Source organism: Psittacula echo, assembly GCF_963264785.1.
Source record: "Psittacula echo genome assembly, chromosome: 5".
In the NCBI taxonomy this organism is placed as follows: domain Eukaryota; kingdom Metazoa; phylum Chordata; class Aves; order Psittaciformes; family Psittacidae; genus Psittacula; species Psittacula echo.
Window position 1 is genome coordinate 19,229,345 of NC_137739.1, and position 23,534 is coordinate 19,252,878.

Below are 23,534 nucleotides of genomic sequence, written 5' to 3' on the forward strand. Positions count from 1 at the left end.
CAGGTCCCTTTCCCCTTCACTACTTTCCAGCAGGTCAACCCCCAACCTGTACTGGTACATGGGGTTGTTCCTCCTGAGATGCAAGACTCTACACTTGCCCTTGTTGAATTTCATCAAGTTTCTCCCCGCCCTACTCTCCAGCCTGTCCAGGTCTCCCTGAATGGCAACACAGCCTTCTGGTGTGTCAGCCACTCCTCCCAGTTTAGTGTCATCAGCGAACTTGCTGAGGGTACATTCAGTTCCCTCATACAGGTCGTTGATGAAAATATTAAAGAGCACTGGTCCCAGCACCGACCCCTGAGGGACTCCACTAGTCACAGACCTCCAGCTAGATTCTGCCCCATTGACCACAACTCTCTGCCTTCTTCCTTTCAACCAGTTCTTGATCCACCTCACTACCTGATCATCAAGCCCACACTTCCTTAGCTTATCTATGAGGATGCTGTGGGAGACAGTATCAAATGCCTTACTGAAATCAAGAAAAACCACATCTACCGCTCTACCATCATCCATCCACCTAGTTACTTCCTCATAGAAGGCTATAAGGTTGGTCAAACATGACTTCCCCTTGGTAAAACCATGTTGGCTACTCTTAATGACCCCCTCATCCTTGATATGTCTAGAGATGGTGTCAAGAATAAGTTGTTCCATCACCTTTCCAGGGATGGAGGTAGAGGCTGACCGGTCTATAATTACCCGGGTCCTCCTTCTTGCCCTTCTTATAGGCTGGCGTGACATTTGCCATCCTCCAGTCCTCAGGCACCTCTCCTGTTTCCCATGACTTACCAAAGATGATGGAGAGTGGCCTAGCAATGACCTCCGCCAGCTCCCTCAGCACCCGTGGGTGTATTCCATCCGGACCCATCGATTTATAGATGTCCAGATTGCTTAACTGATCCCTAACCCAATCCTCATCTACCAAAGCAAACTCCTACTTTATTCTGACTCCTTCTGGGGCTATAGGAATCTGGGGCCCCCGGGGAGAGTCTGCAGGAGTAAAGACAGAGGCAAAGAAGGCATTCAGCACCTCTGCCTTCTTTATATCTTCTGTCTCCAGGGCACCCACCTCATTCAGCAGTGGGCCTATATTGCCTCTTGTGTTAGTTTTATCCGCTATGTATTTGAAGAAGCCCTTTCTATTGTCCTTAACCTGACTTGCAAGGTTAAGTTCCAAGGAGGCCTTAGCTGTCCTAATTGCCTCCCTACATCCTCTAACAACTGTCCTATATTCCTCCCAAGTGGCCAGCCCCTCCTTCCATAATCCATAGATTCTCTTTTCCACGTGAGTTTGCCTAGCATTTCCTTGTTTAACCATCCTGGTCTCCTGGCTCCCTTACTTGATTTCCTACCCACTGGGACACTCTGATCCTGAGCTTGGAAGAAGTGGTCCTTGAATGCCGACCAACTATCTTGAGCCCCTTTACCACCTAGTACCCTTTCCCGTGAGACTTCCCTTAGCAATTGATTGAAGACGCCAAAGTTGGCCCTTCGGAAATCCAGAATTGTGGCCTTGCTAGGTATTCTGTTCCTCCCACACAGGATCCTAAACTCCACCATCTCATGGTCACTGCAGCCAAGGCTGCCATTGACCATCACCACTTCAACCAGACCCTCCTTGTTGGTGAGTACTAGATCCAGCAGCGCTCCTCTCCTAGTTGGTTTGTCCACCATTTGCATTAAGAAGTTATCATCAATGCACTGTAGGAACCTCCTAGACTGTGAATGATTGGCTGTGTGAGTCTTCCAGCAAATATCGGGGTAGTTAAAATCCCCCATGAGGACCAAGGCATGTAGTTGCGAGGCTGCTTTCAGTTGCCTGTAGAAAGCCTCATCAACTCCTTCGTCCTGATCAGGAGGTCTATAATAGACCCCCACAACTGTATCACCCGTACCAGCCTGTCCCTTAATTTGTACCCACAGACTTTCCACTTGCCCCTTATCTGCCCCTGGACAGACCTCAATACTTTTTAGTCGCTCTCTCACATAAAGGGCAACTCCACCACCCCGCTTTGCTGACCTATCTTTCCTAAAAAGGACATAGCCATCCATGACCACATTCCAGTCATGTGAGCTGTCCCACCATGCCTTTCTCTGGGAGGGCCTGATCCAGAATCTAGCTTGGCAAATTGCAGCCTATCCAATGGACTCCATTTAGATCCTTTTATTGGTGTGAATTTTCAGGCAGTTGCAGCCCACAGAACAAAGGGATGCCAGGACTGTATGGCCAAGAAGATTGTTTTGGCTCAGTCTTGCAGGGAGAGTTGTGTCTGGAGGCACCATCATGAGGAATGAGCTTAACCATTGCTGGCTTTCCAAGAAGAGGGAGGTCTCGTGTTAACCGATGACTACTGAGATGAAGGGAAGGGTGGGTTGATATGGCATTATCCTTTGAGGAGGCTGGTGTCTTCTGTGCTCAGTCCCAGGTAGTGGCAGAAGAAATGGAAGATGTGGGACCAGCCCTCATGTACTTGATGTTATTGAAAATGAAGTTAAAGTCAGTGACTGGAGGGCAAAAAATCTGTGACTCCAGGTCTAGTAGGAGCTCACAGTTTCCTCCCCTAATTTATTTCTCCCAGAGCTGTAAATCCTCACCTCCCTCTCCTAGTGCTAGGACTTGGATTGCTTTGGTGCCTTTAGACTAACTCAGCAAGCTGCCTGCTGCAGTACATCTGGCAGTAACATCCTGCTGTGAGGCACCCATGGGTGCTTATGGGCCTCCTGAGGGGCAAGAAGAAGGGCATGTGAGGAGGGGTGCCAGATCCCTAAGGTACCTATAGGGAGTAGGTAGGCTACGTGGGAAGGGTGCTTGAGGAGAGAGGGATGCTGCAAGCTAAAACTGACGTAGGGCACACCTCTGCTAGCACTAAGGCAGGGCATTTTACCTTTCAGTCTGTGCCTGGTGCTCATCCAAGCTGGCTTACAAAAAAAAGTAATTGCAATTGTGAAGTGCCCCCACTTCTAACAGTACCAAGGACTGGTTGGCAGAGTCCTGTCCCCACTGGTGTGTGGCAGTGCTCAAGGCCAGCCAAGAGTGGTGCTTCAGGCTGCTGCCTCTAGGGACTTGGTGCTTAACGTGAGCAACCCTCAGGCACTGAATCTGGCAGATGTCCGTCTTCAAAGCCCACTCTGAAGGACCAGCCTTGGCAAGTGAACTCATCACCATCATCCCCCTTTTTCTTTTCCTGAGGGCTGGGTAAAGGTGGTGTGTGAATGATGGCACTGGGGCGGGGACAAACTGTCCCATCACTGGATGATGAGAATTTGCATGCAAGTAACTTAAAACTATGCTCTGGCCAAGCTGGTTTCTTGTGAAACCCAGGTGGCTCCTGGATTTGCTTGGCTACACAATTGGTACTCTCAACTGTGAGTAGCCCAGGATTATGTAAATGGCAGTCATGTGGGCCTTGAAACTAAATCCAACTCATCCACTTAGTGCAATTTCGTAAAGATATTGTGTGTCCACCCAGAGACATCAAGCAGAATAACAGCCCTGGTATCCCCAGCACAGCTTCTTTTTCCATTGACTGGAGCATTATTCATCCAAAAAAAATTATTGCTGTCTGAAAGTTGAATGCTTTTGTTCAGTGGGGAAGGATGGACTTTATGTAAGAGTAGATGGAACCATTTATTTCTGCCTGGGTTGATATTCATTGCTCTGAAGGCATTTGGAAGCCTTGTGACTCCTGTCCTGAAGCAGAGACAATTACTATTATTATAATGCTAGGTCATGCTACAGGGCTCCGTAATCACAGCATTTACATGATAGATTGAGAGGATGGAGAAACAGGCATGGGAGAATGCAGTCCAACCCATGTGGAAGACAGGTTCCATGCTCAATGGAGATGCCTGCCTGCTCTTGACTTTACTGACCCGAGCTGAAATCTCCAGGACTCACATCTCCTCCTTGATTGTGTTACCTTTACACTTACCAGGGGTGCTGCCAGGTCCCTGCATGAGCCACACAGCTAAGTGCTGATCCGTGTCTATTGATTCGGAGAAAACTCCGGGAACAAACTCTCCAACAGAGTTTTCAAGTTGACAAGGAGGTATTCTTTATTGCTGCACCGGGAGACACGGGGGATAGCTCCTCCTAACGTGTGTCCCCGTATTGCTACACAAGCTGTCCTTATATAGTCACTGGGCACACGTACATATTCATGAGGCTACGTATGGATTACATCATTTTCCAGAAAGTTTCCCGCATGCATACAAAAATGTGATGGTGGTCTTTAAGGGTTGTTTACTTCTCCCAACAATCTTCATAACTTCTGGCAGTCTTTGAAGCACCAGCTTAATTAACATTACAGAAATAGCAATCATCCTGTTCTATTAATCAGTTAGTTTAACTGTGCCCACCTGCTAGTCCCAGATGCTCCTCATTCCCAGGTCCTGGTTTTCTATTCTGCTTTTCTTACACTTTTTGTACTAAGGTCCTAAGGACCTAAAACTATGTCAAATACCTTCAAGCACCGCAGTTATTTTCCATTACAAAGCCATCAAACTTAACATTGCTTAGAACTGATTACATTTTGTGCTTTTGTGCCTCCTTGTCTCAACTTCCCCCTTTTTCTGTCCTTTTGAAAATTCTTTTGCAACACTTTATATACTACCATTACCATCTAGAGTCTTTTTGAAATAATTTCCTGTTTCTACTTGATTCTTGATTTCATTTCTTTTCCAATTTTCATAATTTATCATAGATCATTTACAATACCAGAAGGAACATTGTATCATACCACAAGTAATATAAAACAATATTAATATTCCTGCAACCAGTTGCCTTAACCAGGAGAGATCAGGTAACCATGAAGTTAACTTTTTCCATATTTCTTCAAACCCCCAAGAGGTATCCTCCTTGGCCATTTCATGAAATATTTTAGTTTGTTTCCAAATTTCCTCCAGATCTGTTTCAATTCTGCCACTTTGATCTATGTAGGAACAGCAACTTTCATTGATTATGGAACACACCCCTCCTTGTGAAGCCAATAACATGTCTAGAGCCATTTGGTTTTGTAATACCACCTTAGATAGGGTAGTTATCTCTTTTTGTTCTGCTTGGATTATATCAATAGTTTTACTTTCTATTTCCTCTATGGTTGCTGAGATATTTACGATTGCCTTCTCTAATTTACTTAATTAATTACTATTCTAATTTACTTAATTATTAGAATATTATTAGAATAAATAATTATTCTAATTTACTTAATTTCTCTAATTCACTTACTCCCAAAGATGGAATTAGCCATCTCACAAAACTATGAAATGTGGTGCTCCATTCAGCAATAGGGTTAAACCCTTGCTTAATCTGTTTAGCAAAACTTCTAACCCAGGTTCCAGAAGGATACATGTCAATAATAGTAAGATTGGGTATCACAGCACCTAAGGTGCATGCCCCCTTCCAGTTGGGGGGTGGAGTCTTACAAGCATTTTCTCCACATAACCAATACCATCCTTTCCCTTCAGGAATGGGCCACCACTGAACCACGATGCCATCTATATTAATAGTGTGATTGGAATTTGAATAGTGACTTACACCTGTGGCATTTAAACAAACGTAATCTCCTACACTGGTTCCTGGTGTAATACATCTTTGTACACAGGTATAATATTCTTTACTTGGATTAGGATTAACTATCCCAAATCTTAACCTTTCCCTCGGATGTAGATTGCTAGTATTCACCCACAAATTTCTCCAGAGATAGTGTTGGAAATTGGAATGCCAATTAATGGAAGGTCCTGATCTTCTCTTGATTTAGACAACTGTGCACATGCCCAACAGTCCCTACAATTAACAACTTTAGTAACATTCTGCATTAATTTCAGGTATAAGTATTGGTCCCAAGGTGGTATGCCAGTTATCATATAAATCCAAATTATAACGGATGCAATTTCATATGTAAGGGTCCTGAAGGTTTGATCTACCATGTCTTCTCTGGTTCTGGTGCTTTCTTTATTCTTGTATCCACGCAGGTTGTTCCATTATCTTCACTGCTGTAAGGTGGTCAATAATATCTGGTATGGTCCACTCCAATCCTCCTGTAGAAGATCTCCTGAAAAATTCTTAACATAAACCCAGTCTCTGGATCTCAAAGGGTGAATCGGATAATCCACGCCTCTCGCTCTTGTCCCTAATATTCTCTTATTTCTTCTAATTGTTTTCCCAGACTGACCAGAAACTGTCAGAGATAGCCTTCTCCCACTTCCTGAAGACTTTCTCCTTTAAATTGGGACTGATATGGTCTTCCATATAAAATTTTACATGGGCTAGCCTGTTCTTTCAACTGAGGTTCAGTTCAAATTCTTAATAGAGCCAGTGGTAAGGCTTGGTGCCAATATAAATTCATTTCCTGAACGTATTTTACCAGTCTGTTGTTTGATCAGATGGTTCATCTTTTCTACTTGCCCACTGGCCTGAGGCCTGTATGGAACATGTAGTTGCCAATCAATTTCTAATTTTTTGCTAATTTCTTGTAACTATTTTGCGCTAAAGTGCAAGCCTCAGTAGAAGAAATTGCCTCTGGTACTCCAAAACAAAGTATTATATCATTTAACAATGTTCCAATTACTTGTCTTGCATTATTTATTCTACAAGGGAATGCTTCTGGCCACCCTGAAAAAGTATTCGTTAACACCAACAAATATCGGTAACCTCATGTTCTCGGTAATTCAGAAAAATTTATTTGCCACTGCTGTCCCGGATAAGTTCCTCCCCCAGTTGTACCAATTTGATTTCTATTTTCAATTTTAGGATTATTCTTGAGACAGAGTTGACATTGTCACTAATTGAACTATGGTGTATAGATTCCTTCCTACAATTTGTTTATCTAAGTATTTATACAAAGAGTTGCTACCCCAATGAGTTTTATTATGTTCCTCCTGAACTAGCTTCCAGAGTTGATTATAGGGAATTACAATTTGCCCATCAGGTATCTGAACCCAACCCTCTTTGTTTTCCTGTCCTTTGAGATCTTCAATCAATTTTCTATCCTCCTTTGAGTATCTAGGTTTAGATTTCTCAATTGTTAGTTTGCTGTCAGGGATTAAGGGAATGATTTTAGATTGTTCAGCTTCTCGTTTGGCTTCAAAATCGGCCAAATTATTTCCAATTTCCTGATGAGAGTTACCTTGTTGATGCCCTCAACAATACATAATAGCTACTTCCTCAGGTAGCTGAACAACTTCCAGTAGTCGTAGAATATCTGTAGCATGTTTAATGTTCCCCTGTGTGTTCAAAAGTCCTCGTTCTTTCCAGATGGGACGATGTGCATGGACCACACCAAACGCGTATTTAGAATCAGTCCAAATATTTATCCTTTTGTCTTTAGCTAATTCCAGGGCTCTCATTCAGCATGTTACAGAGGTTTCTTTCAAATCTGGTTGGCTTGAATACAGTCTCTGTAGTGGCCAAGCAGTTGTGTGTTAGTAGTTCTGTTGGTTGTTGCTGCAAAAGGATGCTGGATTGACAACATTAGTGACCACAATTTCTATATCATTGTGTTCCACAAGGGTGGCCTCGTATTTTAAAAAACATGAAGGAGATAACCAGTGGGCTCCTTTCTGTTCAAGGACTGCTGATACAACATGGGACACTAATACAGTAATCTTTTGTCCCAAGGTAAATTTGCGAGCCTCTTCAATATTCATGACAACTGCTGCCACAGCCCTTAGGCATCTGGGCCATCCTTTGCTCGCTTCATCCAGCTGTTTTGAAAAATACACCACTGCCTTCTTATAGGATCCTAGTTTCGGAGCAAGGATCACCAAAGTTATTCCCTGTTCTTCATAGGAATATAGCCAAAAGGATTTAGTCACATCCAAAAGTCACAGAGCTGCAGTTCTCATTAGCTCTGTTTTTTAATTTCTAAAAGCACCCCTCTGCTGAATCAGTCCATTCCAAAAAGAGAGGGTTTTCTTTTAACAGTTCATATAGTGGTCTTACCAGAACACCATAATCATGCATCCAAAGTCTGCATCATCTAGTCATTCCCAGGAACGTCCAGAGCTCCTTGATGGTCGACTGCCGTGGAGTTCGACAAATGGCTTCTTTTCTAGTGGTTCCAAGTTCTCTCTGTCCTCCTGTTATTTCATATCCTAGGTAGGAAACTTGTGTTTGAATTAGTTGGGCCTTTTGTCTGGATATCCGACAACCATTAAGTCCCAGAAAATTCAATAATCCCACCATTCACTGGACACATTCTTCCTTTGTTTCTGTGGCAATTAATAGGTCATCCACATATTGTAGCAGAGTCCCCATCTGAGTGGGTGGTTTTGATGATTCTAGTTCCAGTGCTAACTGATTTCCAAATATTGTTGGACTGTTTTTAAACCCTTGAGGTAATACCGTCCAAATTAATTGGGTTTTCCTTACTGTGTCAGGATTTTCCCATTCAAAAGCAAATAAATTCTGGTTTTCTTTGGCCAATGGTAAGCAAAAGAAAGAGCCCTTTAAATCCAAGATGGCAAACCATTTCTGATTATTATTCAATTTAGTCAATAAGGTATATGGATTAGCTACTACTGGATGAATACCTCTGCAAATCTGTTGATTGCTCTGAGATCTTGAACCAATCTGCAACTTTAGTTCTTTACTGGCAAGATAGGAGTATTATATTCCAATTCACATTCAATTAATAATTTATATTTTTAAAATTATCAATGATTTTTAATTCCCTTTCCCTGCAATTTTAGGGGATATTCTTTTATTCTAATTGGGCAGGCCCCCCCTTTTTATTTCTACTTTAACAGGCAAAGCATTTTTCGCCTTACCTGGAACTTCAGATGCCCATACTCCCAGATATACCTGATTAAGGATTTCTTCTATTTCAGCGAGGTCCTCCTGTTCGCTTTTCTGTTGAATTAAAGATAAACTCAAAACTGCAATTAATTGATTGCTTTTAACTCTTAATTCCATTTTGCCTTCTTTAAATGTTGCTTCTCACCCTAATAAATATTTTGGAGAATTTGGCATGCATAAAAAATTTATTCATTCCTATCTGTTTTCCCAATTTGTACTTTAAGGGTTTCAGAAAGAATGTCTCTTTTTGCCCTTTTTTTTTTTTTTTTCTTTTCTTGGTGGCCAATTGCTCCCACATCTGTAACAAATTCTTTTCCCTCTGATTTAACTCCGAATAAGTTGTTCCTGTATCCACTAAAATTCCTCTTTATTTCCTCTAGTCCCTAGTTTTAATTTAACCACTGAATCTGCTAGGGTAGATTCCTCAGGTCCCTGTCAGTCTAGTTCCAGTTCAGCCACCGGGGACACCCCATGGCACTCCCCCCAGGGCAGTCTCACTTCGAACATCCAAAATCCTCACAGCATGAACACCAATCCGGTCCCACAGGAGAAACCACTCCCCCACCTCCGCCGGACATCCCTCCACCTCTGCCTCCCCAGCACTCATCCCATGCTCAGATAAAGGAGCTGCCCCTCCCCCTTCCATGGCTAGCAGGTAGTTGAGAACCATGCAATGCTGAAATATTGCTGTCTGCATTTTCCTGCCCTGATCTGCTAACAGAGCAAGGACATGGTTTGTTTGTAACCAAATAATGCAATTTAAGTTACAAATAGGTTTTCGAGCACTGCTGGCCTATTCATTAGGGTTCCAGGTAGCCAATCTGTAATGCTTTATAACTTGTTACAATATTTTATCAAAGCTTCCCAAGTAACTGACTCACTCGAGGGCCAACCAGTTTGTTTACAAATATTGACTAGATTTCCTGGAATTACAATATTTGCATTTTAATCATGCATGTGCTTCCTTGCTGGGTGGTGGTCTTGAGGGGTCTCTGATCGTTGTAGATAGTCTTCCTCACCGTGTCCACTGATTAACCTCTGTGCTTGTGCAAAAGACTCTCGTGAATTACTTAACAACTGTGTCCATGGTTTTGGTCAGTTTGTTAGCAGAGTGTTTTTTAATTTACAAGTTAGCATTTCAGCTTACAATTCCCCCCTTTGAGGCTTACAGGATACACATATTTCCTATAAGACTCATCTCATGTTATTTTCCTATATTTAATTCTGAAACACCATTGTGAACAGCAACATTGAATCATGGCTGCTAGGATACAAACACAAATAAGTAGTATTATAATTATTACAAACGAATTCTTTAACCATGTCCAATTTGGTAGCCAAGAGGTAAGTTTGTACCATAACTCTTCAAAACCCATGAGGTATCATCTCTAGTGACTTGGTGCAAGATTTGTCTCTTCCCAAATTTCAGCCGAATCTGTAGATATTCTGCTGTTCTGATCCATGTATGTGCAGCAGATTGTATTTATAATTGCACAAACACCTCCTTGGGAAGCTAATATCAAATCAAGGGCCATATGGTTTTGCAATGTCACCTAGGAGAGGCTGGATATCTCAATCTGTAATGCCTATATAGCATCTATAATTTTTCTTTCAATGTTTTTAATTACGGCAGATATATTCACAATAATCTTTTCAAATTCACTCACTCCCAAACAAGGGAGAAATCATCTAAGAAAATTGTAAAATCCTGTGAAATCTTGTGGGACAATTGGCAATAGCATTATGAGTTTAGTTCTCTGTGAGGTTGTACAAAACATACAAAGCAAGTGAAAAATGTGACACCAGATCAGGACTCACAAAACAAGTAATTCACCTTAATTATTTTCAGTGAGCTGTCAAATATATATCCACCCTCCTCCCTTCTGCTCACAATCAAGGGTTGGAGCTAGTTAGTGGTGGGGGCAGTGGGGCCTTCCACGTTTTTCCTTTTCTTTAGAGCCCATGGGGTTTATTTCGGGCCACTCTAACACAAGCTTTTCCAATTTATTATTCCAATTTAATCCATCCATTAAATCTTCAGGAACACCCTTTTGCCACCTCAGTGTCTACAAGCCTTGCCTTTTATTAGGAATATTTCTACCTCCTGGGCAAGTAGGAGGTGTCTAGCATTTCCCATTAGTCAGGCAAAGAGGGTTTTTTACCCCTGTTAGCCTGAGTCCCTTGGTATGAATTTTACTAGAACTATTGATGGGACTGTACTTTCTCCCATAATTAATCAATTCCTGGGCAACTTCCCCCCATGTCCATAGTTTCTTTTCTGTCTTTCAATCAAGTGACAGCAGTCCTTCCAGGGCAGCAATGGCCGTTTCACTTTAGGATGTTGCTTGTATCTTTCCCTGCAATTGGATCCCCATGGCTTTCAGGGAGTCGGGAAGACCCTGAATGAGGGGAGTCACACATTTGGGATCAACTGGTATCATCATCGGGGAGTCCTGGTTAGGTCTAAGTCCCCAGTCATGCATCATTTGCAGACATGCCGCTTTCCGTACATTTGCTGCTAACTGGCTGACTGTCCCCGTGATGGCGAGGGGATCTCCCCTTTCCGGTGGGTTAAGTCCTCCAGCCCAATAAGCTGCTTTTTCCATTAAGGACCAGGGTGCGCAGTGGTTACCGGTGGTTAAAAATACTCCTGGCCCTCAATATCCCTCAGCTTTGTTCTCACTTAGTAAAATTTGATCTCCCACAGACAGCGATACTCTCCAAGCATACTCAGTTTCTGATTCTTCTGGAGTACGACCAAATTCCTTTATAAGTTTAGCTAATTCTGCAGCAGTATATGGAATCTCTCTGGTGGTAATTTATGGGAATTCATCCTCTGTTTTCGTAAGTATATTCAATTTTTCTCAAGGGTGAGAGAGAAGCAGCAGGAACTTTCAATTTTTCTAACCTTAGTCTTGCCTCTTCTGGGTCACTGTGGGAGTATTCAGGTTTTTTCTGGGACTGTGGAGAGGCGCTTTTCTCTGCCAGGAGTTGCTCTTTCAGGGCTAATTGCAAGTAGTTAGCCTGATTTTTCTCTTTGTCTAACTGTTCTTTTAAGTTAACTGGTCCTGCAGGGATTGGACCAGGTCTTATAAAATTTGTATGAACAGAGATTCAGCTGTTGTTGTTTTGTAGCCTCTACTGCAGCAGCCAAGCTGGGGCCTAGTCCGGCACAGACAATCAATTTACTCTTTCTGGGCCGGAGTTTTGTGTCCTTTTGCAGGGCACTTACTCAGTCTGTTACACTTTGCAAATTATGCCAATTTTTCTTGGCCCATTCTGCCCTTGGCAGAGAGAGGCAAGCCTTATGTTTCTCTAAAAGACCATATAACACATCTCTGCCCTGAGAAGCAGCGTTACTGCTATTCATTCCTGAATGGGACAGTCCTCTCAGGAAAGCAGCACATTTTGTTTCAACAAAACCCACCCCTTAAGTCCCTGAGAGGTATGCAGGTAATACAAAGCAAATGAAATATAGCAATAGGTTGGGTCAGCCGTCTCAGGGAGGCAGCACCTTTGTTACAGCAAAATCCACCCTTATGTCCCTGAGAGGTACGCAGGTAATACAAAGCAAGTGAAATGTAGGACAATAGTCTCAGGAAGGAAGCACCTTTTGCTTCAACAAAGCCAACCCCTTAAGTCCCTGAGAGGTACACACATAATACAAAGCAAGTGAAATGCATCAACAGGTTAGGGTAGTCATCTCAGGGAGGCAGCACATCTCTTTCAACAAAATCTACCCCTTACGTCCCTCAGAGGTACAAATGCGATACCTTACAATTTACGTGACATTACGGTAGTTTTCACTGCAAGGGATCCTGTCCGTGACACCAATTTAATGTCAGGGTCTGATTGGAGAAAATAAACCAGTGCCAGACCCTGTTTCAGTTCATGATCCCAGGAGTGAAATTAAGACACAAATGAGGGCAAGTACCGTAATCGGACAGTGTGTTTATTGCAAATTACAAAAAGATAGTTGTTATGAAAAAGGGAAATTATTGTAATAAAGGGGACAGCAATAGGACAGACTGGAAAAAAAGGCAGAAAATGAAGCAAGGATTCGAGGTGCAGAGAGAGAGCGAGCTAGTCACCACCGTGGATCCAGCGGTGTCCCGGGGATCCACTCTCATCGTCATTGGTGGTGGCAGTCCTCCAGGGTTCGTAGTTGGTATCAGAGCAGAGTGTCCCTCAAGAGTCCCTCGGAGGTGGTTATCCTTGTGGAGGCGTCCTTCTGGTTCCCCTTGAAGGCAGCCCGCGGAGTATGTCTTGTGAAGTTGCCCTCCTGGAGATGTCTCATGAAGGGTGTCTCTCAGGGTCCGTAGTAGTCATTGGCAGAGAGTGTCCTCATGGAGGTGTCCTGTAGTCATCCTCATGGCAATGGCTCCCTGGCCATGTTCCTTGGTGAGTACCTTTTCCCACTTTATAATGAGTTGGGGGGAGTACCTCTGTTCTTCCTGTCATGTATTACATGTTTGTGGTGGATCAGTTTCCCTGGTCTTGAAGCCAGCTCTTCAACTGCACGTGTATTTCTGCACACACACACATGCACGCACACACACGCACGCACACGCACACATGCACACACGTGTCTGCAGCAATTCTCAGGATAATGGGTAGCAATTCCTCGCACCAATCCTCAAGGTAATGGACAGTTACAAGATTGGAAAGGTAAGGTAGTCCCTGAATGAGCAATGAGAATTGGTTGGACTATATTGAGCACAGCAAGGAAGGAGTGGTAAGTTATTGCCAGTCTTGATCTTGACTAAATAGGTGCTAGCCTCTTGTTGGAACTGTCTTGTGCTTGCAGATTTTGGCCTCATGAAGCTTGGCTGTTGCGAGTTACCATCAGTCACAATGAGAAATATGTTTCCAGATTAAGCATTCCTTGGCTTCTCACTCCGCTGAGGTAGCTTTTGGTTGAGAGCCTCTGAGTAAGGATGAAGGGGAAAGGAAATAAAACAGGTGTTGTTGCGGGAGTCTACTATTGATCACCCAGTCAGGATGACACCAATTAATTATTATAGAAGGAGCTAAGGGATATCTCTCAATCAACTGGCTTTGGTCTTAGGGGTGATTTTAACTTCTCGGACATCAACGGGGAATATCACACAGCAGATACAAACAGGTCCAGGAAATTTCTGAAGCATGTTGAAGGTAACTTTTTGTCACAGGTGCTAAGGGAGTCAACTAGGGAAGGTTCCCCCTAGATTTGTAGTTTGTAAGCAGAGAGAAACTTGTGGGTGCAGTGACCGTGAAGTAGCTGAGTTTCAAATCATCGATAATAGGTGGAAAACTGCCAGCAAAACTTCAACACTGGGGATGGGGAGAGCATACGAGGGGTAGCTGAAGGAGCAAGTTGGTCAGGTGCCCTGGCAATCTCTTTTGAAGGTCGTGTGGTCCATGGATGCTGGTCACTTTTTTAAGAGCCATCTCTTAAATTGCACAGGGGTTGGCAATCTCAAAGTGTCAGAAGTCATGTACGTGAGGCAGAAGGTGCTGATCCCCTCTCTCTGGTAACCAGCAGAAGCACATGAGGAAATGGAATGAGGCTGGGCATTAGGAAAAGATTCTTCACTGAGAGGGCGGTTGGTCACTGGAACAGGCTTCCCAGGGAAGTGGTCAAGGCACTAAGCCTGTCAAGAGTTCAAGGAGCATCTGGATGATGCTCTTAGTCATATGGCTTAGTTTTAGGTAGTCCTGTGAAGAGTAGGAAGTTGGACTTGATGATTCTTATGGGTCCCTTCCAACTTGAGATATTCTATGATTCTATAATCTCTAGCTAGAGGTCATGGCCAAATAGCTATTTAGCCATGGAGGCAGGCACTCACTTGCATCTCATCAGCCCTGGTAAGGGAGATGAGAGTTTTCGTTCCTGAAGCTCCAAGGCATTAAGAGCACGCTTAGATCCTGAGATGAGACTCAGCAGGCCCTGAAAAGTATCTACTTCACTATGGAGTGTGAGCCTCCTCAATCCCCTGTGCGAAGACTGTGCTAAGCAGGCAGGAGGAGCCATAACCAAACTAACCACTTAACCCTGCCTCTGCCCACTAGCTCCTTGCCTGCTCATGGAACCTCTGAAGCATGGTGGGCAGGTTACCCTGCTTTCATGCATTGACAGTTGACTGCTAACTGTGGAGAAAAATGTCAGCTGTGCACTGACCTGCTCAGGGACCTGTCTGTGTCAGTAAACATGGCTGTGGAGAAAGGAGTGGGGACATCAGGCAGGGTTTGGCTTTGCAGACTTTGCTCAGTGCTGGCTTTCCTGGTGCACTGTGATTTACACCAGTTATGAATAAGGCCCCATTGAGGTAGCCCATCCCCACTCCAGATAACCACTGCAGGCCTCACAACTGCCTGGATGAAGAAAATACATTTATTTGCTCTGGGTTAAAAAGACATTTCTCTAGTATGCACAACAACAACATCCCAAACATGCAGAGAGCCCACAGCCCACTCCACATCTGAGGGAAGGACCCAGTCACAAGGGAGAACAGCAAAGTCATCACTGCAACCACCAATGGGCTGTGCCAGGCACTTTCCACACCACCTTTACTTGCCTGGTCCTGCCTGCACTGCCCATCTGCCTTGTCATTCCTGCTGTGGGAGCCAGTCTGGCCAGATGGGGCAAGGAGGCAGAAGTGGCTCTTTGACAACTAACCAGTGTGTCCAGAGAGGTGGGGCCATGAAGATGAGTAGTTTGAGAGCCAACAGAGGAGCTGGAGCTTTACTCCTTGGAGTCCAGATAGTTTGAAGATCAGGGGCAAGTCTGGGTCTATTTCTTCCCTTCCATGCAGCATGTTGTTGCTCAGGAGAACACTTGGTGCATGGGTAGGAATGATACGGCCAGAAGCAGGGTATAGCAGGTTTTGGCTTGACTTTCCAGCATCCTCTTCTCACCCAGTGGGAAAGGGTGGTCTGAAGCTGGTGACACAGCCAAGCTGGCAGATGGTGTGTTGCTTGGCCACTATGAAATATGAAGGGGCTTGAAAGAACTGGATTGGACTGCCATGGAAGCTGGGTTCAGCTCACGCCTGTTATTCTCTTCATGTGTCTGTGTCGTCACGCACGGAGGGAACACATGCACAATGACTGATAAAAGTGATCCGTTTATTGTGCTCAAATAATGGGTATATATAGTGTCAAACTGCCACGTACACACAGCTTCCCGTAGTGATTGGTTGGCATATACAGCATTGGGTACATTCCAGGTGCATCTCGGTGATTTCCCCTGCTCATATACACATCCTCCTCTCAAGGTCTCTGCTCCTAGTTCACAGACAATTTTTAGCTACAAGGTTGGCCGGCTGGTCTTCTATCTCTATTGGTTAACTTCCAGGGTTTTTCCACTGCTGGCAACTGTACACAACTGGTGTTTTTTCTCACTTTCACAGAATCTGTGCTTAATTAAGCTCAGACATGGGAACATGACCTTTGCTTGCTAACCATGTCTCCACATGTCTGGGACACTGCAGTGGAACCTGCCTCAAACCCAGGCACAATGTGGGCCATGTGCATCACATGCACCTTGTTGTGATGCCCTTTCCTCAAGAAACAGCTGAAAATTTTTTTGAAGTCCTTGCGGAAGTGCTTGGAGACCAGGGCATAGACAGTGGGTTGAGGCAAGAACTGGCATAGGCCATGCAGTGGGAAAGCAGGTGGAAGGCATAGGTGGCCTGGTTGAAGGGGAAGTCTCCATAGAGGTATCGGAGGATGACTAGGTGGTATGGCAGCAGCAGAGACAGAAAAGGGTGGTTACAATGATGATCATCTTGGTTACCTTATGCTTGGCCTTCTTGGACTCTGGTATGTCCTCCAGGTGTCCTCTACTGCTGTCCACAGATGCTGTGGATGACATAGCCAAAGGCGAATGTGCTGGTGTCCATGACCTTGTGTCTCCACTCCTCCCAGCCAGGCATGCAGATGTAGCTGGACTCCCACTCAATCAAGTCATAGTAGCTTACTTAGGACCCAGCAAAGACCACAGAGAGGCCCCAGATCACAGCCATGGCCACCCACTACATTGTGGGGGGGGTCCACAGCTCTTGGGAGCGCAGCGGATAGCAGGTGGCCAGGTACCTGGAGGGGAGAGCAAAGTAACCAGCACTGAGATTTCAGCCAAGCTCTACTTGGCCACATAAACTCCAGGAACAAAAGAGTTTCCTTCATTCTCCTGAAGATCCCTGAGCAGTGGCCCTACATGTTATCTCACATCTTTGAGATACAGTCCTGGGTAAAGCAGCATTTATCTTTCTAGCAAGAATGCTTCTCCCACAAGCTTAGGCTGGCTTACCCCTCAGTACATGGTGGGGTGGGTTGTGTCCCTGAGCTAGGGCCAGAGAGATAGTGTTGTGGAGAACTTGCACATATCCACTGCTTGGCAGAATTTATGTGGCAGAAAGAGGTCTGAACTGCGGATTCAGGCCCTGAGAGGCTTTACGAGGTGACGGGCACCATGCAGGCTCCTGCCCACTGAGGGCATATATATCCAGCCTTCTCCAGCTTTCAGACAAGCCTGGCAGGAGGGAGATTTGCTGACTGGAGTTGTGGCTGCTTCCACCTTGGTACCAAAGGGACCAGGTGGGCCCTTGACTTTTGGTACTGTCTACTTTCTAAGACCAGCCCAAAGCAGGCAGTGATGCTCCATCTGCTCCCTCCAGCAACAGTGGCCAGATACAGTGTGATGGCCAGCTCTGCTCCCTTACCTCCAGGCAACACCATAGGGCAAAGATGTAGATGTCAGCAAGGAGAAAAGATGTCTTGGTGCTTGTGAGTACGGGATGGAGAGGAGCTGTCAGCACAGACAGGAGTGCAACTGCTGCAGCCTCAGCCTGCCAGAGTGCTCATTTGATTCACTGTAAGGTTCTTAATGACTTCTATGTTCTTAATGACTTCTTTGTAGGTTCTTAATGACTTCTTTGTAGGTTCTTAATGACTTCTTTGCAGGTTCTTAATGACTTCTTTGCCTCTGTCTTCACTGGCAAAGGCTCTGACCACACCACCCAAGTCTTGGAAGGCAGATGCAGGGACTGTGAGAATGAAGACCCTAGGCCCACTGTAGGAGAGGATCTGGTTCGAGACCATCTTAAAAACCTGAATGTACACAAGTTCATGGGACCTGATGAAATCCATCCGCGGGTCCTGAAGGAGCTGGCAAATAAAGTTGCTAAGTCATCATATTTGAAAAATCATGGCAGTCAGGTGAAGTTCCCGATGACTGGAAGAAGGGAAATATAACCCCCATTTTCAAGAAAGGGAAAATGGATGACCCAGGGAATTACAGACCAGTCAGTCTCACCTCTGTGCCTGGCAAAATCTTGGAGCAGATTCTCCTGGAAGACATGCTAAGGCACATGAAAAACAACAAGGTGCTTGGTGACAGCCAGCATGGCTTCACTAAGGGAAATCCTGCCTGACCAATTTGGTGGCCTTCTATGACGGGGCTACGGAACTGATGGACAGGGGCAGAGCAGTTGATGTCATCTACCTGGACTTGTGCAAAGCCTTCGACACTGTCCCACACGACATCCTTGTCTCTAAATTGGGGAGACATCAATTTGATGGGTGGACCACTCAGTGGATAAAGAACTGGCTGGATGGCCGCACGCAGAGTTGTAGTCAATGGCTGAATGTCCGGCTGGAGACCAGTAACGAGTGGTGTCCCTCTGGGACCGGTGTTGGGACAGGTCTTGTTCAACATCTTTGTTGGTGACATGGACAGTGGGATTGAGTGCGCCCTCAGCAAGTTTGCCAATGACACCAAGCTGTGTGGTTCGGTTGATAACGCTGGATGGAAGGAATGCCATCCAGAGGGACCTCGACACACTTGTGAGGTGGGCTGATGCCAACCTGATGATGTTTAACCATGACAAGTGCAAGGTCCTACACCTGGGTCGGAGCAATCCCAGGCACAGCTACAGGTTGGGCAGAGAAGAGATTCAGAGCAGCCCTGTGGAGAAGGACTTGGGGCTGTTGGTCGATGAGAAAATGAACATGAGGCGGCAGTGTGAGCTTGCAGCCCAGAAAGCCAACCGTATCCTGGGCTGCATCATAAGGAGCTTGACCAGCAGGCTGAAGGAGGTGATCTTGCCCCTCTATTCTGCTCTCGTGAGACCTCACTTGGAGTATTGTGTGCAGTTCTGGTGTCCTCAACATAAAAAGGACATGGCACTGTTGGAACAAGTGCAGAGGAGGGCCACAAGGATGATCAGGGGACTGGAGCATCTCCCGTCCGAAGACAGGCTGAGAAAGTTGGGGCTGTTCAGCCTGGAAAAGAGAAGGCTGCGTGGAGACCTCAAAGCAGCCTTCCAGTATCTGAAGGGCGGCTATAGGGATGCTGGGGATGGACTGTTTGTTAGGGACTGTAGTGATAGGACAAGGGGTAACGGGTTAAAACTTAAGCAGGGGAAGTTTAGGTTGGATATAAGGAAGAAATTCTTTACTGTGAGGGTGGTGAGGCACTGGAGTGGGTTGCCCAGGGAGGTTGTGAATGCTCCATCCCTGGCAGTGTTCAAGGCCAGGTTGGACAGAGCCTTGGGTGTCATGGTTTAGTGTGAGGTGTCCCTGGCCATGGCAGGGGGGTTGGAACTAGATGATCTTAAGGTCCTTTCCAACCTTAACTATTCTATGATTCTATGATTCTAAGGCCAGCAGAGCATGTAGATAAGACAAGTAGCTAGTGTCACATGTGACAGAACCCTTGTTTCTTGCTGGTCCTGTCATCCTGAAAACTGCTAGCAGCTCTGCAAGCACAGCACAGCACGGCACAGAAGTGCCTCCAGAAAGGGAGGGAACACAGGCACTAGCACCTTGCCAAAATGTCCTTTCTTTTTGAGAGGGAGATACTGTCCCTGATTCTGAGCTGGCTGGAGGGGCAGACTGCACCCATGTGATTTAGGTTACAGGGAAGCATGAGGCTTAGACCATGAGAAATCTCTGGTCTTCCTGGTGATAGCAGGCAAACTGTGTAGCCACTGAAATGCCAGATGATTGGGATATTTTAGTCGGAGATGCCATATGACCCTCTTTACCCCAAACAGGGGATGCTGGCATTTCCAGGTGCATGAGTTGCTGAAGTGTCAGATCACTGAGTTTCTGTAGGTGGCACCTGGGAGCAGAACAATGTGGAAGAGGACTGGAAGAGTAGCCGAACCACACTTTTTGCTGGGATTTAACCTGTCACACATATTACCTGGTACTGAAATTTCCTTCTGCCTGCAGTGCTGTGAACGTCATTGCAGAGGGCTGTTTACCCTATCTTGTCTTGGTAGCTTGGAAGCAAGCACAAGCAGCAAGATGGGCTAGGACATGTACCCTGTAGCAGTCCAGGCTGGAGCTTACCTCATGAGGACCTTTTCCTCATCTTGGACCATAAATGCAGGCTTAGTCAAAAGTGGGGTAGCTGACACAGTCACCTTAAAGAGCTCCTGTTAACAATGTAGGTGGCACTGATCAGCGCCAGAGCATCCTGGGTAACCTCCCAGGAAGGACTTGGCTCATGGTGTGGGTGCCTTTCTGCACAGACTGCAGGAGGGCTGGGGGCAAAGGGGGAACAGGAATTGCAAGATGAATAGGGTTTGTGCTGGGCTGGAACCCCCAGAGGAATGAGAGATGTGTTTATTGCAGGACTGAGACCTCCAGTATTTATGGGTATTTATGGATCTCTGGGTATTTATGTGGGTTCTCTTACAGTCCTTTCTGTTTAGAGTCATAGAATGGTTTGGGTTGCAAGCTCATCCGGTTGCAAGCTCATCCAGTTCCAACCCCCTGCCACGGACAGGAACGCCTTCACCTAGACCATGTTGCTACAAGCCCCATCCAACCTGGCCTTGAACACTGCCAGGGATGGTCCAGCCAAAACTTCTCTGGGCACCCTGTGCCAGCAGCTCACCACCCTCACAGGGAAGAACTTCTGCCTGAGATCTCATCTCAATCTCCCCTCTGTCAGGTTAAAGCCATTTTCCCTTTTCCTGTCCCTACAGGCCCTTGTCTAAAGCCCCTCTCCAGGTTTTTTGTAGCCTCCTTTTAAGCATGGAAGCTTCTCTAAGGTCTCCCCTTAAGGACCCTTCTCTTCTCCAGGCTGAACAAGCCCAGCTCTCTCAGCCTGTCTCCAGAGCAGAGCTGCTCCAGCCCTCACAGCATCTCTATGGCCTTCTCTGGGTGCGCTCCAACAGCTCCACATTCTTCTATGTTGGTGTCTTATGTTTACTTTGCTGCCTGCACATGATGCTTTTCTGAAATGGTGGCTTGGGATAGCTATTTCCCTCTGAGTGGCATCACTTATACAGAGGTAGGTGACACTCAGTGGGAGTCTGTGGCACAGTGGGGAGCTGAGCTTGTGTCTCCAGGGCTTTAACTACAAGGCAGGTCTCTCCTGCCAGACAGGAGCAGAACCAGCTTCGCACTCTAGAGATCTGGAAGTGCTGCTTGGGGGTTGCTAGGGGAAGGGGGTCACACCTGGTTCTCAGACTGCCTTTGGCATGGATCAATACCACTGGGGTTTGAACCATCTTCCTAGTAGTGGAGGGCCACAATATTCCCATGCCCTTACTCAGTCCAGCTTCTCAGACTGCCCTCCTTTCCCAGCCCAAGAGCATCTATACCTGTCCACAGAGATGGCAGTCAGGGTAAAGCTGCTAGCATACATGGTGAGGCAGATGAAGAAGTGGACAGCCTTACAGATGAAGGAGCCAAAGACCCAGCCCTCAAGGAAGTAGATGGTGGCCTGGAAAGGCAAGCAGAAGACAATGAAGAAGTCAGCTGGTCTTTATTTCTCCCCTTCCCAGGCTGTCACTTTCCCCTGGCCAGATACTAGATCCGAATGGGGGCTGGATACTGCAGCCCAGTGCTGCAGTGTCCACACTGTGACCATCTGTGCACATGTGTACATGCACATGTGTGTGAGCGTCTGCTGGGAGGGCATGTTCAGCCCGGCTTCTGTTCAGTCCTAGGGTGGGAGCTATGGCAGTTGCTCCCACCCCAGGCTCCCAGTTGCTCCCAAGGAACAGGCAAACCCCACAGGGAGACTCTTGACACATGGTACCATTGCTCCTGTTCATACACCAACAGTGATGCCCCATTTCCCTGATGGCTATGGCTGGGCCCCACCTCAACTCCTGGCACCAGCCCCAGGGAGGTGATGTCACTGTGGGCCTGTGACATGGGTACAAAGCTGGGCTGCTCCCAGAGGTGGGGCAATATCTGGAGAAGAACCTCAGAGCTACTGGGCAGGAGCTCGGAGGGCAATTGCCAACAGGCTGTTCTGTGTCCCCCACGCAGTGGAAGGGCCCAAGCACAGGACGGGAGGATCTGTGACTGACATTCCCCTGGCCGTGCCCCTCACACCCTCTTAGTTCCCAACACACGGGTGCAGCCATGCAGGCAGAAGAGGTGCAGGAAGATCTCTGTGTGCTCCAGGAGCACCTGGCACAGTGTTCTGCAGAGGCACAAAGGCACAAGAAGCTGCTGGGGTTTGCAGTAGGTGTGGAGTGGTCCCCTTGTCCCCAGGGCTGGGGCTGCGAGACCTGAGCCCCTGACCCCTCCTCTCCCCATGCAGGAGAAGCAGCAGCAGTATCTGGGGGAAATTGTGGAGCAGCTCAGCATGGAGGTTAGTGTGCCCTACTTTGCCCATGTCCCCCTCTTGCGGTGCTGAGACTGTGTCAGAAGCTCAGTGCCTTTGTCCGGCACCTCTTCTCAGAACTGCGAGATGGTACGATGCTTCCAAACCAACTGGCAAGAGCTCCAGCAGCTGGAGGGGCGCATGGCCAGGATGAAGGTGAGTTCACAGAGTAGTTGAGGTTGGAAAGGACGTCTGGAGGCCATCTGGTCTTGTCCAGTGCCCCTGCTCAAGAACATCACCCAGAGCCATTTGCTGAGGACCATGTCCAGAAATGGACCGTGTCCAGATTTGGGCCTGGGGGTCTCTCTGTCTGCCCGCAGTGCCTATAGGCTTGGGTAGGAGAACAGACGTGAGAACAAAGGCAGTGCCCAAGGGGAGCTGGGAGGGAATAATGCCAAGGGGAGTGCACTCAAGGCAGTGTTCCAGTGCCCTGACAGCTGCAACTCTTCCCTTCCTCTCCCACAGGAGTACTTGCAGATGATAAACAGGGAGGTAGTCACAAGCCTGGAAGAGGAGCAGAAGGTACAGGGGAGAAGGAGGCCCATCCTGACAGGGTCAGGGAAGGGGATGCCAGTGCTGGGTCTGTGCACTGCAGCAGCCACAGGCAGCAGCATAGCTGGGGGTGACATTTACTTTGAGGTCTGCAAAGGAGGGGTTGGGCCTCTGGAGATGCCCCAGGCTATTGGTTGTGCTGTAGAGAGGAGCCTGATGTGGGTCTCTGTCAAGGTCCGACTGGAGAAACCCCAGTGTTGGACCTATTTTGTTTGTGATCCCCAGAGTGAAATAAGGGCGCAAGTGAGGTCATGTACTGTAACTGGTCAGCTTGTTTATTATGAAAAGACAATTATTGTAAAAAAGAAGATCTTATTAAAAAAGGATAGCAATAGGACAGATCGGAAAAAAAAAAAAAAAAAAGACAGAAATTAAGCAAGCATTCAATGTGCAGAGAGACAGTAGACACTACCATGGATCCAGCGGCACCCCGAAGGTCCATAGATGTTGTCTTCAGTGGTGGTTGTCCCCCAGGGTCTGTAGTCAGCATCAGTGGAGGGTGTCCCCAACGGCAATTACCTTTTACCTCTTTTATTATGTGTTGGGGGGAGTACCTCTGTTCTTAATGTCATG

At 46.4% G+C, this 23,534-nt stretch overlaps 1 protein-coding gene and 1 pseudogene across 9 annotated transcripts in view; one reads left to right on the forward strand and one right to left on the reverse strand.

Annotated features, from left to right (window-relative positions):
* Positions 1–9,333, forward strand: part of ROGDI (rogdi atypical leucine zipper) — a 40,837-nt gene extending 31,504 nt beyond the window's left edge. For all 8 annotated transcript variants that reach the window (XM_080617628.1, XM_080617636.1, XM_080617626.1 and 5 more), the window contains one exon: positions 5,971–9,333. The gene's annotated coding sequence lies outside the window, so the exon portion shown is untranslated. The remainder of the gene's footprint in view (positions 1–5,970) is intronic.
* A 6,425-nt stretch (positions 9,334–15,758) lies between these two features.
* Positions 15,759–21,713, reverse strand: LOC308221196 (galanin receptor 2b-like; annotated as a pseudogene). The gene is made up of 4 exons: positions 21,679–21,713; positions 21,394–21,555; positions 16,253–16,870; positions 15,759–15,845 (listed from the first exon to the last, which is right to left on the reverse strand). The product of its transcript is annotated as a galanin receptor 2b-like (transcript).
* Between the last annotated feature and the right edge of the window lie 1,821 nt (positions 21,714–23,534).